The following is a 22,146-nucleotide window of genomic DNA, read 5'->3' as shown; positions in this document are numbered from 1 at the left end:
CCAAAAGTGCTATGTTTGATTACTGAATCTGGCAACTAGAAAAGAAGGGCAAAAGAACAGATCAAAAAAGCTGAAAATAGTTAAGCTAAAAACAGAATACGTAAACTCCCCCAAACCTTGAAAGACATAAAAAGCAAATAGAATAGCAATAAAATCTTAAGGGGAGCAAAAAGCAGAAACCAGAAAGTAAGGTGACAGCAGCAAGCCTGAATTACTAATTACAATACGAGTTTAACTTCTCGTTTTACAGTAAGCCTAAAGCACACCCGAATATAGAATCCACTTTTCATATTGAGCAAAACAAAATCAAGCTGCACACTGTTCAGGAGAGACCTTTCCAAAGCAAAGTTACAAAAGATAAATATATACCAGGGTATAAAATCAGGAAGAAAGCATGGGTCAAATATTAATTTCAGATGTAGCCACAGATAAGACAAAAAGTATTACATGGACAGGGAGCACCAAACAGTCATGAAATTTTATGCACCAAATTACATTGCATTTAAATATAGGAAGTAAAAACTCGTGGAAATATGAGGGAGTTTGGTGAATATACTCGACTAATTGAGGACTATAATTCATTTCTTACCATCTTGATAGACCAAGTAGGCAGGAAGAAAGAAGGCAATAAAGATTCTGAATAATATTATTAACAGCGTGTGTGGGTGTGTTTGTGGGGAGGGAGAGGGTACGTGTTATAAAACTTGAACCTAACAAACAGAAAACATGTCTTCCTTTGCAACACCCCTGGAATTAACTGGCCAGATATTTTACAGTCAGAATTTGTAAACAAATACCTGTTAACAAAAAAGACAAAAACAAAGGAACCATAGAGACCACCTTCCCTGGTCTCGCTGCAATTCAACTAAAGATTTCATTTTTAACTACAAAGGTTTCCAGAAAGATCTTTCAGAAATTTTATTTTTTTTTAAGATTTTATTTATTTGACAGAGAAAGACACAGAGAGAAAGGGAACACAAGCAGGAGGAGCAGAAGAGGGAGAAGAAGGCTTCCCGCCAAGCAGGGAGCCTCATCTGGGACTCGATCCCAGGACCCTGGGATCATGACCCGAACCAAAGGCAGCCTCTTAACAACTGAGCCACCCAGGCATGCAAGATCTTTCAGAAATTTTAAGGAAGACTTGAATACATAGAGACATGTGCCTTATCCTTGTTTGGTAAGACTTAATCTTTGTGTGGTATTTATATAAATTCCACCCAGACTGACCTCTCAAGATGATACAATTCGACTTGAAATCCAAGTGAGATTTTTATCTTTTTGACTTTGAAGAAATCACTGTAAAGTGGACCCGGAAGATTTAGTTCATGAATGGACGGGGAAATGTTGAAAAGAAGTCAACTGAGGAGGCGCTTGCTCTCCCAGATATTAAAACCTGTCATAAAGCCGTAATCTATGAATGTTGTGCGTTGAAGCAGAGCCATGAGGCCCACGGAATGGGCCAGAGCGTGAGGAGACTGCCAGGCGTTCACACGATACCGCTGGTGACAAGGGGCCTTTCTAGGTGGTGAGAAGTGGTAGGTCTAGGCAATAATCAAATGAAATCAAAATGAAATAAATTCCAGGAAAAAAAAGACATATTAACTTAAAGACAAACCATAAAATATCAATGAGCATCTGTAAACCTTGGGGTGGGAAATGCTATCTTAAGCATGAGACCAAAAGCAAAAGTCACAAAAGATTCAAACGTTTGACTACAAAAATCTTTAGCTTCTGTATGTTTTAGTTTAAACAGATGAAATGAACAAAAAGAAAAATGACACAGAATGAAAAGGAGGGAATGAATTTGGGAAAAGAATTGCAATCTGTATATCCAGGTAAAGGGTTAATGTTCTTAACATACAAATAATCAAGCCAGTATTAACATACAAATAGAAAAATGAGCAAAGAGCGTATGAACAGTTTTCAGTAGGAAAAATACAAATACCAAAAGGCATTTGAAAAAATTGTTCAGCCTCATTAGTATTCAAGTACATGCAAATTAAAGCAACCAGCTATCATTTTTCACCTATAAAATTGGCACTTTATTATTACTATCATTATATTCAGTGTTAGCAAGGGTATGGAAGTATGGGCGTTTGTACTTTCTTGGTGGAAACATAAAGTGGTAGAATTTTTTAGAGGGCAATTTCATTTTCCACGTCAGAACGCATTTTTCCTACCTTCTGACCCACCCATTCTTCTTGGAGAAATTCGTACTAAAAAAATAATTAGCTACAAGGCTGTTGATTGCAGTGTTTTTTGAACAGTGAAATAAGGAGCCTAAATGTCAACTAATAGGCAATCATCGGTTATTTAAAATCATGTATTTTCAATACAATGGAATTCTCTGCCACTATCAGTAATGGTGTCATACAAGTATGGACACGACCGTTGTATTGTGAAGTGAAAAGAGTGAGTAATAAAATAGTATGTACCAGCAATTTTCTCATTTTTGTAAGGAAAGTAAGAAAGGATATACACTAAAATATTAACACCAATTATTCATGGCTAGTGAGATTGCGGGCGATGTATACTTGCTGCATTGTTGTTATTTAAATTCTATCTAACACTTTCCTACAATACATATACATTAATTGCTAAATAAAAATAAATGTTTAAGGAGCGATGGGGGATTGGGTAAATTATAATACAATCACACAGTCACAGTCAACAGCCAGGAATATTTGTGTGGCAGAATTATATTCGTTGATATGAAAAGATGGTCATCATACATCACTCAATGAAAATAGTACATTACAAAACAGTGTGTGCACTATAATCTCATTTTGTTTAAAAATAGAAAATGTGTCTATTTATATGCATAGAAAAATGGCAGAAGATTATAAAATGAAATATTAAGAACAGTTATCTCTGGTGAGTGCAGTGGGGTGAGTCTTTTGGGGCTTTGTGGATTTCTGCATTTTGTAAGTTTTCTGCTGCTACAACGTATTAATTTCGTTTTTAGAAATTACACTTATTTTTAAGAAAATGTTTATACTCTCACATCCCATAATTCTAAGATTTTCATCCCAAGGAAATAGCCTGTCCTTATACTTGTTTCATCGAGCCAGCAGTTCTGACCTAGGAGGATAGTGTCCCCCAGGACTGGTGGCAGTGCCTGGGACATATCTGGTTTTCATACTGGGGGATGGGAACGCTAGTGGCACTCAGTGAGAAAGGTCAGGATTGCAGCTAAACATCCTGCAATGCACAGGACGGTCCCTACAGCAAAGAATGATCCAGCCCCAAATGTCAGTGGTGCTGAGGTTGAGACACTTGCTTTATACCATTATTTCTTCTTTTATCTCTCAAAAGACAAAACATGCCTCTCCACCTTGCCTCAAATCTTTCAAGAAAGTCACATACAGAAAAGCCCAGAAGTTAAAGGCATCTAAAAAGTCTGCCCAAACTTGGCCTCCAACCACAAATAGGCTTCAAAGGTTCATAACCCAGGGACATTTCTCAGAATCACCACCCCTTTTATCCCACGTGGACTGCAAAGTCAGCTCCCCCATACCCTCCCAGGGGCACCCTAGGTCTCATCCCATCCCTCCCCAGCTCTCTGCCAAAGTGGCCCACTTTCCCCAGTATCTCTGGCTCTACTCGCTTCTGTTCATGCTCTAGATCCTTCACCACACAGACAGAGCAGGGAAGGAAAGACAATACTTTCTTCTTTTCTTTTCTTTTTACTGGAGGGCAGGAGGCACCAGCTGTGTGTGACAAATAAAACATCTGGAGATATATGACCCAATGAGCAGGCAAGAAACGAAGCTTTGCTAATATTTATAATATGGATTGACTTTAGGATATGTTTATAATTTGTGCATAAATGTATATACGTTGGGGTGTTGCACTCAAAAAATCATTTCTGGTGAGTTGTGCATCTCTAATCATTTAAGGGTGACAGGGACGGAGGAACAGGGCAAGGAAGACCTCTGCTCTTTGGGGGGTAGACTGGGATAGAAGGCAAGAATACAAAATAATGTAACTCTTGTCCCAACACAGCGTGATTCTCAGAGTAATTCTGAAATGTCTACAACTTAGCCATAGCTAGTACGCATTAATTCTATCTGCTTTGCCATTCAGAAATTATTTCCTCTAACCCCAAAGCCATTCTGGAACTGAGACCATAGCACTGGGTTGTTCATCTTTGGTTCTGAGCCATGGCTTGTTCCTTCCTCCAGGCTGTGTATGGGATGAGAGAAAGTGACTTCTGAATGTAGCTGTGGCCAAACCTAGTTTTCGCTCATCATTTTATCCCTAGTGCCTAGCACCGCAACAGCCACTTAGGCATTCCATACATATTTGTTGATTGGGTGGCTAGATGAATGGACATACAGGTGGTTGGATAGATGGAACAATGGATAGATACACAAAGGGAAGAATGGGTGGATGGTGAGTGGACAGGCAAATGAGTGGATGGATGGACAGATGGATAGGTGGGTGGATGAACAGACAAGTGAATGAGTGAGGGGCAGATGGATGGACAGACAGAGAAACAGACAGACAGTTGATGGATGGATAGATAGACACACACAAGCAAATGGGCTAATGGACTGTCCTGAGCATTCAGTGATATAAATACAGCCCTGAACACAGACCCAGACACACAGTAGGCCCACAGTAAATGATCCCTATATGGACAAGCTGTGAGAAAATAAAGGAAGCCTCTAGTTGCAAAGGTGGGTAGAGGACTCCTGAAGGAAGTGATGCTTGAAGGATAAGTAGAATTTTCCAGGCATGTGGGGTATTTGGGGGAGGCTGCCCCAGGTAGAAGAAAACCCTTTGCGAGAGGGGGAGGGAGCACAGTAGAGGTTGCTGTCAGAGAGATCTGTGGGGGTCCTTGCAAGGCACCAAGTTTAGGTGGTTGATTCCCCCATCTATTCCACCCCATGAATAATCTAGCCCAATCACAGAGTCCCATTCCCTTGCTAGTGACTGGTTTAGGATGGGATTGGCAACTCTAATCTGACCAGTGAGACTTGAAAAATCTGTGGGAGGAGAGGTACTGCTGGAAAATGCTTTCCCACTCCTAATGGGTACATACATGTGAAATGGTATCTTCCCCCTTGAGTCATTCTTGGGTCTGGCCATCAACCTGGGACCATGAAGATCCACCCAGGGGGAGGGCACAGCAGAGAAAGGGAAGACCTGAATCCTCAGTGGCTTCCCTGGACTGCTGAATTAACCAGCCTGAAGCTAACTTGACCCCTAGATTTCTTTCCACCTACAATAAATTCCAACATTGTTTCAGCTACCGGGAGCTTGGAGCCTAAGACATACGATCTGCTACACCAGACTCAGGAGTCAGGACTTGAACTCACGTATGTCTTCCTGCAATCTCCTCGGAGGTCTTGTTCTCCCTAAAGCATTAGCTGCGGCTCGTGAATAAATATACAGTCATACCTCTGGCCTTCCCTCCAGCCAGTTTGAATGGACACACGGGTTCTGTGCAGAGCTGAAGCCTGCCAACTAGCATGCAGAAGTATCTGTAACCTGTGGCCAAGTTTCTTCTTTGTCTATTATGTGGTCGTTTGAAAATTTCCATGAAGTCATAATTTATCTTCTCCCGGGTCAAATTCTGGACTTGTTTCCTGGAGCCTACTGGGTTCTGAGGATAGCAAGCAGCACAGGATAATACTTGGGGAGAACAAGCACTCTCTTGCAAGGAGATTGGTTCATGGGAGGTTGCTGTAGGTTTTCCAAGAAGGGAAGGATGCGTCTGTTTAGACAAGGAGAAGTGGCTATTTTCGGGCTCTTCTGAGTTCGTTAAGATCCCCCCATTCCAATTCTCAGTGTTTCTCTCCTTCCCAACCAGTGCTTCAACATTTATGTAACAGATCTGTCACAGCTGTTAATTCAGTTTACGCTGTGACTCTGCAACCCCGTGATCAAATTTGGAGTCTGATGTTCAGCTATCTCAGCCCTTCGGCTACAAAGGAAAAGAGATTGTTCTAGGGATGTTGTTAAAGCTCTCTAATTCTTTGACTGTGTCTTGAGCTGAGATGTTAAAGCCCTGATCTCGTCACTTTCCTTCCATAGGCCTCCCAGAGCAGCCAGGGGCAGCCAGCCAGTTGCAGAATTCTTGTGGCCGTCGCTCCCATTCTCCAGGCCCAACAGCTCTTTGGTCCCCACAGCAGGACTCTCACTGGGGACCTCATCCCAGGAAGCCACATCCGTTACCTGGAGGTGACTTGATGGCCCATTTGCTGACTTTAAGACTGCTTTCTCTACCTCTGACAGAAGGTAAGTTCCATGAAACTTTAGGGTAGTCACGTCTACCCTAAAATAGTACCACCTACACAGTAGGCACTTAATCAATGCAGAAACCCATTCCTAGCCAGCTGACGGAGGAAGGGGAGTGCATATCTGCAAGAGCACAGAGGAGCTGGCCTGGAGCACAACCAGATCCCGACCCCAAGAAGCACAGCGCATGCTCTTTGCCCACTTAGCTCCCCTAAGTGGAGCTGCTTCTGCATTCAGAGGGATTCAGATTGGCCCAGCTTGAGCCCAAGACACTCCTGGATCCCACCGGGAAGTGGGATCATGTCCGAGCCAGGCCCCCACCTCTGAGGCCAGGGCCATGGTCCCACAGAACCTCATGGGAATGAGTGGGGGTGGCTCCCAAGGAAGGGTTCCTGTTTGAGCAGAAGAGAAGAGGGGATACTGAGCATGTACATACAAACACACACACACACACACACATGCACTCACTTGCACACAACGTGCAGACGCACACACACAGTCTTTTATTCCAAAGAAAGAATTGGTTAGGGGATTGTTAGAAAATTATAACATATTCTTAAAAAGAATGTGAGAAAGATACATTGAGATTTAGAAAGATCTCAGAAGCATATTGTCAATTGAAAAAATATCAAATTAGAGAATAATAATGCGATCCCATTTATTTTTCGAACTACAATTATATATGTATATATATGTGCATTTAAAAAAAGGTCAGGACAAAAACAGATATTTAAAAAAATGATCAAGCCAGGGAGAGGAATACAAACCAGCAGAGGGAGGGATAAGAGGACTTTCATCTTTTATTCTAAAACTTCTCTGCTGCTTGATTTGGCACGGTGAGTGGGATTCAGGTATTGTTTTTAAACACAGAGGAATTTTCCAGGCACGTTTGGTGCGTCTGAGCATCTCCTGGTCTCCAGCTTCTCTCTGTCCACCCCCTCTCCTTGCTCATCTTCCCCATAACCCATATCTTTCAGTCGAGATTGGCCATATCAAGGGAACAGAGCATATTTCTTCTGTCACTGAACGATCTGCAGAGAGCTCTGGGTTTGCTGTTCTTCCTGCTGAAAGCAAACAATTGGGCCTTTTCTGGGCTCCTCAACAACAACCAGACAGGGCTGCAGCTTGGCTAGTGTGGCCCCAGGGGTGTATGTCCCCACCGCTGGTTTCCTGGGTCAAGGGGAAGAAAGATCCTCCAGCGCCTGGCAGCTTGTGCAGCCCCAGCACCCTGCGCCCACCGTGTGCAATGGGAGGGGTGTCTGTGGGGCTCCACCTCTTGGGGGGAGGGGACAAGGAAGGAGGCCAGGCAACCTTCCAGAAGCCCTGGTAGCAGGGGGACTAAGTGGAGACTAGAGGCTCAGCCCTGACCCCCATCTCCACTGCAGGTGAGAGCCTCACAGGATGAGGGCCAGGCCCTGCTGAATATGCACAGAAACCAAGAACCAAGAAGGGAAAAGAAGTGCCCCAGTCACAGCGCCTGTGCAAACAAAGCCCATGAGTGATCTAAGGACCCTGCATGCTCTCTAACCTTCCCAGGTGCTCTGGCTTCCATCTGACCTGCCCCATGGCCCACACTCCAGCTGCAGTGGCCTCGCACACAGTACTGCCAGGAACCCCCTCCCCATGCCCTCCTGGATGCTCCTCTGCTTCCCAGTTGGCAGCCCCCAAGGGCTTCCCAGCCCAGCACACCTGGTGCTCCTCCTTCCTGCTCCCTGGTGCCTCCACTAATTTGCTTCCCAGCACTCACTTCCAGAAGTCTTCTTGTTCACTTGGTTGCCGGTCCACGCTGTTGGCTCCCTATGGGCAGGGCCATCTTATCTTGCTCACTGCTCACTCCTGCACCTGGAACAGAAGCCAGCACACAGTAGGCGCCACATCACTGTGGGTGGGGCTAAGGGGTGACCTCGGTCCACTATAGCTCATCACCGAGGCTCAGGGAGGTGGACAACCTCCCTGGTTGCCCAAGGTACCGAGTCCTGGGCTGTCATGAGCACATGGACTGGTTACAGTAACACCCTCTGGGCAGGGACCCTGGGCCCAGGCTGCCTGGGTCTGCTTCTCAGCTCTGCTTCTGGCTGGTCATGTGACCCCTGGCATTTCACTCAGCTTCTCATCTGTGAAATGGGGCTGTAGAAAGCAAACCTCAAAGGGTTGATGCAACAGTCAAAGGTTGATGCACATTAAGTCAGTGGTACGTAGGACGCGCCATGCTTACGACTTGCTCTGTGCAGGCGTAGCATGGTGGTTAGGCAACAGTGGGAACTGGCTGGGTTTGACTGCAAGGTCCTTGCTCTTCTCCAGGCAGGGGAACAAGGACTTGGTATGGAGTCATGGATGGCAGGGTGAAAACACTCGTGGAAGGGGTTAATAAGCAATGCAGCCAAAGGTGGGGCCGGACCAGATCACCTAGAGCTTGACTTTGACCCTGAGGCAGGCGGTGATGGGTGGCCACTAGCGAAGTTAAACAGGAGATCATCTGTATGCTTTTCAGAGATTCCTCAAGGGGGCAAATTTGTTGAGACACATTGGAAGCAAGCGGTGCAGTCAAACAAACAGCCTGGTTCCCCACTTTCTGGATAGCCCTTTTCCCCATTCAGGAAACCCTCTTCAACATTCAACAGAGTGTTCTTCTCTTGATGTATCTGCTTAACTACATACAGCACCCTATCCTTCCTACTCAACCAGGATGTACATAACACGGGGCCAAACCAGGACATCCAGGAGCCCCTCCCCCCCAGGAGAGAACACCTGTCATTTCTATCTGCCCAGCATCCTTCCTCCTTCCCCAGCAGCAACTTCCATTCCCCTTGGAGTACCCCCTTTCCCACTCACAGCCAGTGATCCAGGTGCAGCTAAACCTCAGCTCCTTCTGCTCTCCTGGTCAGTAGCTGGTTCAAGGATTGGTACAAGACCCAGACTCATTTCTAGGAATGTCTCCCAATCAGTTGGGTAGGAGAAGTTCTCCTCCTGCTCTGTTGTGAGTCTAGAATGGCCAACAGTCAACTTGGCCATGAACCAGGAGAGGATGAGCAGGGCTGAGCTGTGGAAGGAGACAGATGACCAACATCTTTTATACATCAGAACATCTTTGCGGAACATCTTTGAAGCCTGACAAGATCTACCCTTGGACTTTAAGTAACCCAGACCGATATAAAATAATTCTTTCTTCTTAAGAAGTTCCAAGTTGGATATCTGTTGCTTTTCACCAAATACATCTGATTAATAATGTTCCATAGTGCAACACCATGGAATGGACCAGGATCCTGAAGCTTGAAACTCCAGACTATCCAAACGTGTCCATGGGACCCTGCTGGTGCTTCAGTCTCCCCAGATCATTTATAAGAAAGTAGAGATGCTTAGGTCCCCACCAGCCAAAGCTTTGGTTGGGGATTTCTATGCAGGGGGTCCACACAGGGATTGGCTCTCAGCCACTGGGGAACAAGTTTCTCAGAACCAGGTCACAGTGGAGAAGGAAAAAGGCCAGCAGAGAAGAAGGGAAGAAGGAGGAAAGTGCTCCTGGGTTCTCAACCAATAAAGGTCACATCAGACCTGAGCTGGGCAGCCTTAGAACACAGAACCCCCAGGCCAGCAGGTGCCCCTCTAGCCATTGCACTTCCTGGGCTTTATGGGGGCATGGAGACCAGCATCTCATCCCACCTCCCTTTGTTGTTAGGTGAGAAAAGTTAGGTTCAGAGAGCAGATAGGACTTCTTAAATCACACAGCATGCTGGCTCAGACCTATGGCCAGAACCTGGTCCTAATCCCACACCTGTCCCCTACCCCCACTCTCTTGGCCAATTCCCCACCTCCTATTCCTCCAACTTGAACTAAGGGTCCTCCTTCTTTTCTCTTCTTTTCAAACACTCCCTCTCCCATTCTCCATCCAATCCCAGGACTTAAAGGAGACTTTTTCACTTTTTGCATTGCAGGTCCAAACACCCACAGCAATGCCACTGTGCCACTCAGAACCGACCTGGCATACAGGTGGCCAGTGTCTCATTTGATCCAGGTGCTTCCTTTCCCTCGCCTCAACCTGGGCACTCAGGACCCAGCACAAGAACTGGGTGGGACACAAGAGGCCACAGACGGTAAACACAGACACAGTAGGTAGGCAAGTGTCCTGGGTCAGCAAGGTTTTGCCACACAATAAGCCACCCAAAGATGAGTGGCTTAAAGCACCCGCCATTTATTTAGCTCGTGATTTTGTGGGTCAGCAATTTGGGCCGGGCTTGGCCTATGGTTCTTTGGCCTAGTCTGGGCTCGGCTGGCCAAAGCTGGGCTTGCTCATTCACCTGCAGTAACCAGGACACTGGCCCAAGCAACTGGACTGAGGATGGCTTCAGCTCCACCTGTGTCTCGTCCTCCAGCTGGGGATCCTGGGTTTGGTCACATGGCAGCTGGGCAGCTCCAAGAGCCACAGTGCAAACATACAGGGCCTCCGGAGACCCAGGATGGGAAGTAACGAGAACACTGTTACTTCTGCCACATCCTACCGGCAGGTTCCAGGCCAACCCAGAGTCCAGAGTGGAGGAAGGGACTCATTCCACCTTGCATCACACCCCAAAGATGCAAGGGTCTAGAGAAGGGAATAATTCTGGATATTTTTGTAAGCAATCTACCACAAATTCTAAATATTTGGTGAACATCAAGGATACGCTCTCTATAAAGCATTTACATCAGGGCTTTAACAAACCATTTGCAGTTTCATTTTGAACAAAAACATGACTGAGGGCCAGATCCTGCTTGGGGCTGCCAGCTTGAGCCCTCGGCAAGACACAGCTAATGAATGTTTTTGAGTGAAAAAATGAATGAAAGCACTTCCCACTTTAAAAGTGGCTTGGAGACTTCTGGTACCAGCCACTTGGCAGACAGTAAAACCTAAAAATCCCCCTGCTGCAAACACACAGAAGTAGTAGATAAAATATAACAAATATTCCTTTAAAGCCAAAAGGAAGAGAAAGAAAAGGGGACAAGAGCTAGGTAACTGAAAGCCGGCACACCAAGCAAAGGAGGAGAAGGAGCCGACACAGAAACTATGTCAGTGGGGAGGCTTGGGGGCGTGAGGGGCGATCTGGCATCAGGGGAGCAGAGACCCAAATTCTGATTCTTGTTCAGCAAGAATAGGAGTGGGACTGTGGGGTTGACACCGAGACCCTTCAAAGTAGGACACTGAAGATAAAAGCAGACAGTGGCCAGCTGTATATATGGAAGTCAGCCCCCCAACCTGTAGAACCCAACCCAGAAAGCTGACCCATTATCTAGACACCAGCCCAGGGGGACAGACTCCTCTCTAAAAATCTCAACAAGTTGGATTTGTGGAAGTCAGACCAAAATCTCTAGCAAACAGTCCAGGAAGCTAAACAGTAACAGTAACTCTTGTAACAATCAACCCCAAATGGGCAGGACTTGACAAATAACAGACAATTTCTCTAATTTTGTCCCCACTTCCAACTTAGGACCAACCAAAGAAAGTCAAAAAGCTCCCCTAACCAATCACAAGGATGCCTCCCTCCATTTAGCCAGCAACCTCCATCAGGGCACTCCTGAAGGCCTCCCTTTTTCCACTAGAAAGCTTGCTTGCTCCTCTACCTGCCTTTGAGTCTCTTCCAAAACGCAAGTGGTGGTGGCTGACTCCTCTAATATAGGAAGATCTGAATAAATAACTTTTGCTTTTTCTTGTTTTGCTTGGTCTTCTTTTATTTCCACAGAGGAAAAAACAAAAACAAGCAAAAATAAAAAATGAAAAACCTTCATAAAGGCTGAGTCACTTTCAGATATTTTTTCCAAGTATGTAACCCAAGTAACTCTCTTCCAGCAATGTAAGAATGTTTGCATTAGAAAAAACTACGAACATATTTATTTTCAATTGACTAAAGGAAAAACCATAAGATTATCTGAATATATGTGGAATTAATGTCCATTCACAACAAAGATGCTTAACAAAACAAGAATAAAATGGAAGTCCTAAGTATGATACAAAGTAAACCCACCATACATTTATGAAATGATAAAATATTAAAAGCATCCAATAAAAGTCAGGAATGTGACAAGGATACCTACCATCACATCTCTTCAACATTTTACTAAAAGTCCTTGCTTGTGCAGTAAGACAAGAAAAAGAAATGCAGTGTATAAGGATTGAAAAGGAAAAAGCAAAAATTTTACCATGCACAAATTATAAGATCATCTACACTGAAAGTCCTATAGAACCTACAAACAGCCTACTGCTACTAACCAAGATTTGAGCAAAATTGCTGGATACAAGGTCAAAATACAAAGACAAAATGCATCTCTAGACCACAGCAACTAGCAATCAGAAATTTTAATTTTAAAAAGACACCAATAACTATAACAATACATTTATAGGATTCAAAAGAAACCTAAAAAAGAGATGTGCAGAATCTTTGTGGAGAAAATTATAAAACTTTATTGAAAAACATAAAAAAAGGCCAAAGTAAATGAGATAGATATGTACGTGGGTGAGAAGACTCAGTATCATAAAAATGACAACTCTCCCAAATTGATCTATAAATTTCATCTCAAATCCCAATAGAAAATTTTATAGAACATGACAAAGTAATTCGAAAATTTATGTGGATGAGGAAAGGACTGAGAGTAGCTAAGACACTCCTGAGCAAGAAGGTGGGAGAACCCATCAAGATAGTTATTAAGATCAACCACGAGGCTTTAGTAACTAAAACTGTGATGTTGACACAGTAAGAGAGAAATACAGCAAAGGGACAGGGAAGGGGACCACCCCCCCCCAAGACACAGACTCAGACACAGAAGGAAAGAACCAGCACTGCGGGACAGTGAGGAAGGTGACAAAAAACAGAAAGAGTTGTCCCTCCAAAGAAAAAAAAAAAGTTAATCCTTAATTCAAATCATACAATATATATATAAAAAAAAAGACAGCTACATTACAGAATTAAATGGTGACTAAAACTATAAGACTTATTAAAAATAGAAAAAATACAACTTCTGGTGGGGAAAGATTTATTGAATAAGACACAAATTCACAAACTACAAAGGGAAAGATTGAGAACTTTGCATACATTAAAATTTAAAGCCTGCTGTAAGACAAAAGACACAATAAACAAAATAAAAAACAAGCTGCAAACTGGGAAAGATATTGGCTATGCACAGAACTGACAAAAGATTATTATTCGGAATATGTAAAGAATTGCTACAAATCAGAAAAAAAAATGCCAAACAACCTAGAGGAAGAAAAAAGAATGGGCAAAAGATAGAATGGAGTATTTCACAGGCAAGGGAAGTGGGGTGGACTGTTAACATATGGAAAGATGCTCCGCGTCAGCAGCAACCAAGGAGTTGTAAAGTAAATAGAATTTCATTTCATTCCGCTCATACTTACTGAGCACCTATTACAGACCAGACATTATTCTGCCATTTAAAAGTCTGGAATTCCCAGACAGGACTGTCTTCTATGTAAACCTAGACCAGATGTTAGAATAGATCTGCGGGATGCGTAAGCTTCAAAGTCAAAGATCTGTGGCATATAAGTAAGATCAACTGATTGATCCCACATGCAGATCTTTGAGTGTGCAACTGGGGCTTCTTTGAGTGAAGGGATAAGACAGGTGATGGTGCTAGGATCTTACCAAATCTTTGCATCATGAATCCAGCACCCAGACTCCAGTAACGGGACTGTTGAGGTCAGGTCGGAACTTAGACTTCCAGACTTGGGGCCTCACAAGTCCTGCAGGGGTTTACTAGGTGACTCTGCCTGAGACTGATGCTCTCCTAGAATAACATGGAGAGTCACCTCCTTAATGTTCCAGAACCTCCCTCTATGGGAGTGAGAGGCCTGTCCCTGTACTTCTCTGGGCAGTGCTGCAGACTCTCTTCCAAATCATTCACTAAGTGGGAGTAGAGTTGGGATAAAGGCCCCTGTGGGTCTAGGCCTGAGGGTCATACCCCCCCCCATTAAAATGAATGAATAGAAACATCAGTTTTTGGTGATAATAGAGAGAAAATGGAACTCTCTTATGGTGCCTATTTTTTTTTAAGATTTTATTTATTCATTCGACAGATAGAGATCACAAGTAGGCAGAGACACAGGCAGAGAGGAGGAAGCAGGCTCCCCGCCGAGCAGAGAGCCCCATGTGGGGCTCGACCCCAGGACCCTGAGATCATGACCCGAGCAGAAGGCAGAGGATCAACCCACTGAGCCACCCAGGCACCCCTGGTGCCTACTTTTTGACAATATCTAGATAGAGCTGCTGTTGACCCAACTGCATGATCCAGCAATTCATCCCTAATTCTCAAAATGGAACAAGAAGACAAGGACAAAAATTTTCACTGCAGCTTTGTTTAGTATGAGAAAAATGAGGAGCATCCTGGCAATGTTTATCTGCCAACCAGATAATGAGCAGGGACTGTGGTCTATTCATCCATTGGGACACCACGCAACACTTAAAATTAAGGGAACACAGTTAAATCTAAAACACATGTTTAGCAAAAGAAAAAGAGATGCAGAATTGTATGTATAGTCTATTATCATTTATGAAATTTTAAAATGTGTAAGACAATCCTATAGATTATTTAAAGGTATAAGAACATATGCAGTAAAAGGAAAGGAGAAACACCAAATTCAGAATAGTAGTTTCTGCTAAGAAGGAGAATGAGGTACTAGGATGTGGAAGAGACACTCTGGAAGATTTATCTATATTGGTGAGGTTTTTACTCCTTGAATTCACACACACATGGACACAGACTCACAAACTGAAGCAGAATGCTGATAAATCATATTGTTTACCAGTGTTTGTTGTTTTATTCTCGATGATTTTCTATGTGCAAGCAATACCTATAATTTAAAACATTTTAAGTCAATTGTGAATGCATATGAGACCAGATAGGTGAAGCATTCACACACTGGGGTGACATATCTGAGAGTGGACATGTCCCTTGGCCTGGAGCCATGCTCATCCAACTGCCTCCACAAGCGATCTATAGTCATCCCTAGGACAAAAGAGGGCAAGAGGTTGTATGGCCAAATTAGCTCATCAGACACCAGATTTTCCTTACTGCAGGACTTCTCAGAGCCTTTAACAAGCTAATTAAGATGATGAATCTCCAAGAATGGGGAGGATTTTCCAAGCCTTTTAACATCAAACCCGTTTCTTACAGAACACCGTGTAGAAAACACTGGTCAAGGATGAGCACATTCTCACGTTTTCCAAACACCCAACCCTAGGGCCTTCTGTGTGTCGGGATCCACAGCTCTGCAGCCACCAGTCATAAAGCTGTCAGATTTCCATCCTATCCCTTCACCATCCTGACCAGCATATGAGTATTCCCAGCAAATCCAGAATCCCTCCAGAGGTGAATGGGTAAGCAAACTGTGGTACAATGGAACACCACTCAGCAAGCAGAGGCGCGAGCTGTCAGTGTAAAGGGCAACATGGGTCAATGTCAAAACAGCCATGCTAAGGGGAAGCACCAGACAAAACAGAGCTCGTGCTGTCTTGTTAGAGTTCTATAAAACGTTAGGCAATTCAAGCAAATCTATAGTGGCCCAAAGCCGATCAGTGGTTGCCTGTGGGTGGGGGCAGGGTCAAAGGGAAGGATGACGAAATAATAAAGGGCCACATGGAAACTTTGAGGGTGACGGATATGCTTATTATCCTGATAGGGGTGATAGTTTCACAGATACATATTATGTCAAAACTAATCAAATTGTACGCTTTAATTATGCACAGTTCTTGTATGGCAATTATACTTCAATAAAGCTATTTTTAAATGGATTAATTTAGGGCCTGGCAAGGAGAAGGGGGTCCCTTTGATTTGGGACCATGGGAGACCAATTTGTCTAAACTTCTGCGTTTCCTAGGACGGGGTCTTACTCATCTTAGTTACTCAGTGAATAGGTGTTGGATGAATGGATGGATAAGCAGGGGAATAAAGGAATGTATAAACCAATGGATTAGCCAAGATCTGAACACGAAACAGCAGACTGACTCAGCTGAGGGTCTGCTTTGGGGTCTAGATGGGACAGGGTTGAGGGTGTGATGCGAGAATTCTGAGGCTGGGAGCTGCCCTTGAGAACAGCGGCTCAGGGTGGAGTGAGGTCTGGCCGGCAGGGACCCCCAAGCAAAGCCAAGAGTCAGGCTACCAACAAGAAGGATGCAAAGCTGTCACTGGGTGTGGCCCAAATGGTGGGACCCGGTAATGCCATTCTGTGGGTCCCTCTTAGAGACTGATTGGTGCCCCCTAAATTTATATGTGAAGCCCCAGCCTCCAATTTGATGGTATTTGGAGATGGGGTCTTTTGGAGGTAATTAGGATTGATGAGGCATGAGAGTCGGGACCCCATGAAGGGGTTAGTGTCCTCATAAGAAGTGACACCACAGAGTTTGCTCATTCTCTCCTCCACGTGAGGACAGAATTCGAAGGTGGACTTCTGTAAGCCAGGAAGAGAGTCCTCACCAGAAAACAAATTTGCCAGCACCGTGATCTCGGACTCCCAGCCTCCCAGAATGTTGAGGAAATCCATGTCTGCAGTCGAAGCCCGCACGCTGTGGAATTTGTTAGGACAGCACAAGCAGACAGATACAGCACCTGATGGTTTTGCCTCCCCAGCATCCGGCTGGTAACAGCACCCTGAGCTCTTTGGGGAAATCATCCCCCTGGTTTCATTTCATGTAGTATGAAGGAAGGGGAGCTCCTTCCCCAGCCCTGTCCCACTCTGTCTCCGAGGAGAGGTACATGGTCTAGGGCTGAACTTTCAGACTCACGCACCTGGTTCAGTGATGAACACAGAACCCAGTGTAGACCAATGAGAGGCTGGGACTAGGTGGTGGGGCGGTGGGTGGGAACGCTTTTCTCTGGGTTTGGTAAGTCAGTAGAATGGAAGCCGTGGCCATCAGGACTCAAAGTGATGTGAGCCTATTTGAGAACAAAGCTACACAGAGGGAAGGACAAAGGAAGAATATGGAGAGACTCATTTCTACAGGGGCCAGCCTGGACCAAACACACCTGACCAGATTTCTCAATATTTTCCAGCTATATGTGCCAATCACATCTGCCCTTTGCTTAAGCCAAGTCAGATTTCTTTCCTTGCAGCCAGAGGAGTCCTGTCTGACACAGGACCCCTAGCCAGAACAGTCAGTGTGGATAGTCAAGTCACCTTGGAAAACAAGGCCATTCATTCCAGCATCTCACCTGTACTTGCTTCCTATGTGCAGGGTACAACCCCTCTCTAACTTTGGACTTCATCAAGGTGAAGAATCACTATTCCCATTTCAAATTTGAAAAGGTTAAGGAAAAACAGAGAAACAACAGGTGTTCAGACTTCTATAACCTTGCTCCCATTCAAGGCAGGAGGTACCCTCCAGGAAGTGTCTTCCATGACCTGATCTGCTGATTCATTTCCTAAGGGCTAGGCCTCCTGCACTCCTCTTAAGAAACTCCTTTCTTCTTGACTCTGTAAATTTGCCTTTGCCCTTCCTGACAGCACTCAGGCATGTGTGACCTAAGTTCCTATCCTAGACCCCTCCCAGACTTCTGAATGCTGACTGATGCCCAGATCCCAGACCCCACCAGTCTCAGAGGTGGGGCCTACCCCACACAGGAAGGAAGAACATACATAGCTCACTCAGGTGATGGGAAGATGGTGGCCTCGCTCCAGGGTCAGCCCCAAGCCCACAGAATCAGGCGGTCCTGAAGAGCAACTCATGGGCATCTTCCTGGACCCCCAACCAGGTTTGGACAGATGAGACTAAACCAGCTGTGTGGCTGCTGGTAGCAGATTTAGTCTTTCTTAATGGACTGACATCCTTGGGGAATTAAGTGCAGGATGCGCTTAATAAAGTCATTATTCTGCCATCCAGCTGTGCAGGATAGGAAGATGACAGGGAGAAGCGGGGGCTTACACTGAGAGGTCTCCAGAGCGGGGACAGAAAACTGAGTTGGCTAATTGCCAGAGCCACAGACTCTTCAAACCTCCAAATGGGAAGGGGTCCAGGCCTATAGAAGGGGGCCTGCAGAGCACAGGACTCATTAAATGGAGCAGGGACAGACAACGAGGAGCTGAAAAGCAGGTCTTTCCCAACTTCACCTGCTCAATACATCTAGATTCCGTTCTGATATCCAAGCAGGTTTTTGTGGCTTGAAAAGAAATGGGGAGAAGGAATACTCACTATGGTAAAGAAAGCGTAACTATAGCACCCACTTTCTGTCCTTCCAATTGCTGCTGTCTAAACACTGTTGGTGGGGAACCAATCTGATTACAATTGTATGTAAAGTAAGAGTCAAAAATCACTCAGAGAGGTGACAGCAGTGAAAAATGGCTAAGTAAGGACATCCAACGTTTCTCTCCTGCATAAAAACAATGAGAAATCTGGCAAAAATGGTGAGAATCAACACTTTGGAACTCGAAATTAACCAAAGACATGCAGCAATCTGAAGAGGTTTAATCAAGAAAAAAAGGCTGACTCTCAGTAAAAACGATGAGCTTTGTGCTATTTTAGCTTATCCTAGCCCATTTTTCCCTCCCCATAGTTCTAAGATACCTTAAAAGCCAAGAACCCACAATCCTGGTCAAAACCAGCAGCCTGGCAGCCCAATGAGGCAGCACGATAAGATGGGGGTTCCTTTAAAGCCCTAGTCCCAGGGGCACCTGGGTGGCTCAGTGGGTTAAAGCCTTTGCCTTCGAATCAGGTCATGATCCCAAAGTCCTGGAATCGAGCCCCGCATCAGGCTCTCTGCTTGGCAGTGAGCCTGCTTCCCCCTCCCTCTCTCTGCCTGCCTCTCTGCCTACTTGTGATCTCTGTCTGTCAAATAAATAAATAAATTCTCTGGGGGAAAAAAAAAAGCTCCAGTCCCAGAGAACTGTCATTGTTTGGTCTATCTGGCTATTCCCTGGAAGACCCCACTTGCAAAACAGACTTTATTTGAACTGACTTGGAGCTCACCCAGTGTGAATAGACTGTCTCCTGGAGTTATTTGTCAAAAACCATCAATGGCGATTGTCATGCATTGTGGATACCTGGATAACAGTTGCGGAAAATTATATATTAACCAAAGAACTTAAAAGGAAAAGCTGAGGGGTGCCTGGGTGGCTCATTTGATTGTCAGACTCTTGATTTCAGCTTAGGTCAGGGCTCAGGGTCATGAGATCAAGCTCCAAGTTGGGCTCCACACTCAGAGGGTAGTCTGCTGGAGAATCTGTCTCTCTCCCTCTCCTTCTACCCCTCCCGACTGACACTCTTTTTCTAAAATAAATATATAAATCTTTCAAAGAAATAAAATCTGAGGAATGAAATGTCCATAATGACACTGAACCTACAGGGCACTAGGATTCTAGGAGGCCATGAAGGTGTGCAGGACCGTGTGGATATTCAGTGCTAAAAACTTGTTCAGAAAAGACCCTTAAGGAGCCTTTAAACTCTTACCTCTGGCTAAGTTTGAGAATCTGCACAAGCAGGAAGAGAAGGCTAAGATGGAGTTGTAAACTGCCTGAGTAAGTGTTGAAATAATGGCATGCCCCAACACACACACACACACACACACACACACACACACACACATACACAGCCCCTCAGCAATAAGTACAGGTCATGATGGTTCCAGGTATTTAGAAAATCTCTATCCAAACATTAGCCGACCATTAAGCCAGCCCAACAGACAAATCAGTGAGCACACATGACAAATACAAACATTACAGAATTAGTTCAGAAAAGTCACAAACAACAGTTTTTAAAAGCCACCAGAAAGAAAGAAAAGAAAAGAGAAAAGAAAGGAAACTGTATTAGAGGGAGAATATGATTTCCAAAGTTTCCATATACATATATGTATATGTATATCATAAATATGTATATAAAACAAAGCACAAAATGGAAGAATTAAATCCCACATTATCAGAAATTATCTTAAATATAAATGGAAAACACTCCAATTAAGGGGCAGAGGTTGACAGAATGAACTTTTTAAAAAAACATGATTCAACTACATGCTATTTATAAGAGATATACTTTAGATTCAAAGACACAAATAGGTTGAAAGAATGATGGGCACCTGGGTTTCTCAGTCGGTTAAGTGTCTAACTTTGGCTCAAGTCATGATCTCAGGGTCCTGGGATCAAGCCCCGCATCAGGCTCCTTTGCTCAGTGGGGACACTACTTCTCCTTCTTCCTCTGCCTGGTGCTCCCACTACTTGTGCTCTCCCTTTCTCTGTGTCACATAAACAAATAAAATCTTAAAAAAAAAAAAAAAAAGACAATCCCTACCTCACACAATATACACAAAAATTAATTCAAAATAGGTAAGACCTAAATGTAAGCACTAAAACTATAAAACTACTAGAAGAGAAGATAGGATAAATCTTTGTGAGCTTGGATTAGCCAATGCTTTCTTAGATATTATACATAAGACACAAACAGTCAAAGCAAAAAAGGTGAATTGGACTTCATCAAAATTTAAGTTTTTGTTTCAGAGGAAAAATGTGAACAGACAACCCATAAAACTGGAAAAATATTTGGAAATTATATATCTGATAGGTTCTAGTATCCAAAATACATGAAGAACTATTATAATTTAATAATAAAGAGACAAATAGCTTAATAAATAATGGTCAAAGATTTGAGTAGACATTTCTTCAAAGAAGATAAACCTCAGCAGGTTTCTCCCTAGGTCCTATCATGGCACTCAAGTGTGTGGGCCATAAGCTACCCAGGTGCAAAGAAGACTGGGAAATAAACTGCTCTTCTTTTTAGCCCTTACTGTAGACCACTAAAAAGGTGATTGGGAATGGGTGTTGATTGGACCCATGTCTAAGGGAAAACCTACCCAGTTTCCCACCTGTGTGTCTTCCTTACTACTCATGTAGAACACTTCACTTCTACTCACCAAATGTGTGGGGGATTTTGCCCACACCAAGCAGTTCTCTGTGATACCAGCTGCGTGTCTGACAATTTAACTCAATTCTGACATTATTTGCCTGGAGATAGCATCACACCTGTCAGGTAAAGGGTTCAGTCCTATAAGACAGCAACCCCCCCCTCCAGATGCCAGTCACAAGCTGAGACTCTCACCTGTGTTTCCAACCAAACAACAGAGATTGGAGGTTCCAAAGACCCCCTACTTGTTTGAGTAATATGCTAGAGTGGTTCACAAAACTTAGGGAAATGTTTACTTACATTTTTCAGTTTATTAAAAGATATGATGAAAGATATGGATGAACAGGCAGATAAAGAGATGCATAGGGTGAGGTGCATAGCGTGAGAAGATCCTGAGCACAGGACTTTCTACCCCCATGGACTTGGGGTATGTCACCTTCCTGGGTGTGTTCTCCAAGCTGGAAGCTCTCTGAACCCAATACTATTAGGGTTTTTATGGGGGTTTTCTCACAGAGGTGGTATCAAATATTAACTTTATTTCCAGCCCCTTTATCCTCTCTGGAGGGTTGAAAATGGGGCTGAAAATGCCAAGCTTCTAATTATGGCTTGGACTTTCTGATGACCAGCCCCAATCCAGAAGCCATCCAGGAACCCACCCAGAATCACTTCAGTAGAACAAAAGATGCTCCTAGTGCTCTTATCACTTAGGATCCCCGTGTCAGGTATGGGGTCAAAGACCAAATACTAAAATAAGAGATACTCCTAATGTTCTTATCACATAGGAAATTACAAGGGTTTTATGAGCCCTGGATCCAGGATCCAGGGGAAGAGACCAATATCTGTTTTTTTTTCTATGATCCCACAGCCAACTTAGAGTGTCTGTCTGCAAGCATAACTAAAAATCTAGAAGACTAGCCACCAAAATGTCCACAGGCTTTATTTCTAGGCATTAAAATGTATCTTTTTGTGCTCTCTGTCTTTCATAGAAGAAACTCGGAGAACAGATGATTTCTGCTGACTTCTTAAATATAGATAAGACTGA

General features: G+C 44.1%; 1 long non-coding RNA gene across 1 annotated transcript in view; it reads right to left on the bottom strand.

Annotated features, from left to right (window-relative positions):
- Positions 1-22,146, bottom strand: part of LOC309872653 — a 54,588-nt gene that overhangs the window by 18,365 nt on the left and 14,077 nt on the right. The window contains exons 5-6 of the long non-coding RNA XR_014316038.1: positions 9,079-9,286; positions 7,994-8,088 (exon numbers count right to left, since the gene is read on the bottom strand). This is a non-coding gene — a long non-coding RNA (uncharacterized lncRNA). The remainder of the gene's footprint in view (positions 1-7,993; positions 8,089-9,078; positions 9,287-22,146) is intronic.

This window comes from Mustela nivalis, assembly GCF_964662115.1.
Source record: "Mustela nivalis genome assembly, chromosome: 1".
NCBI lineage: Eukaryota > Metazoa > Chordata > Mammalia > Carnivora > Mustelidae > Mustela > Mustela nivalis.
Note: the sequence above shows the minus strand (reverse complement) of the source record. Positions and strands in the feature narration are given on the sequence as shown.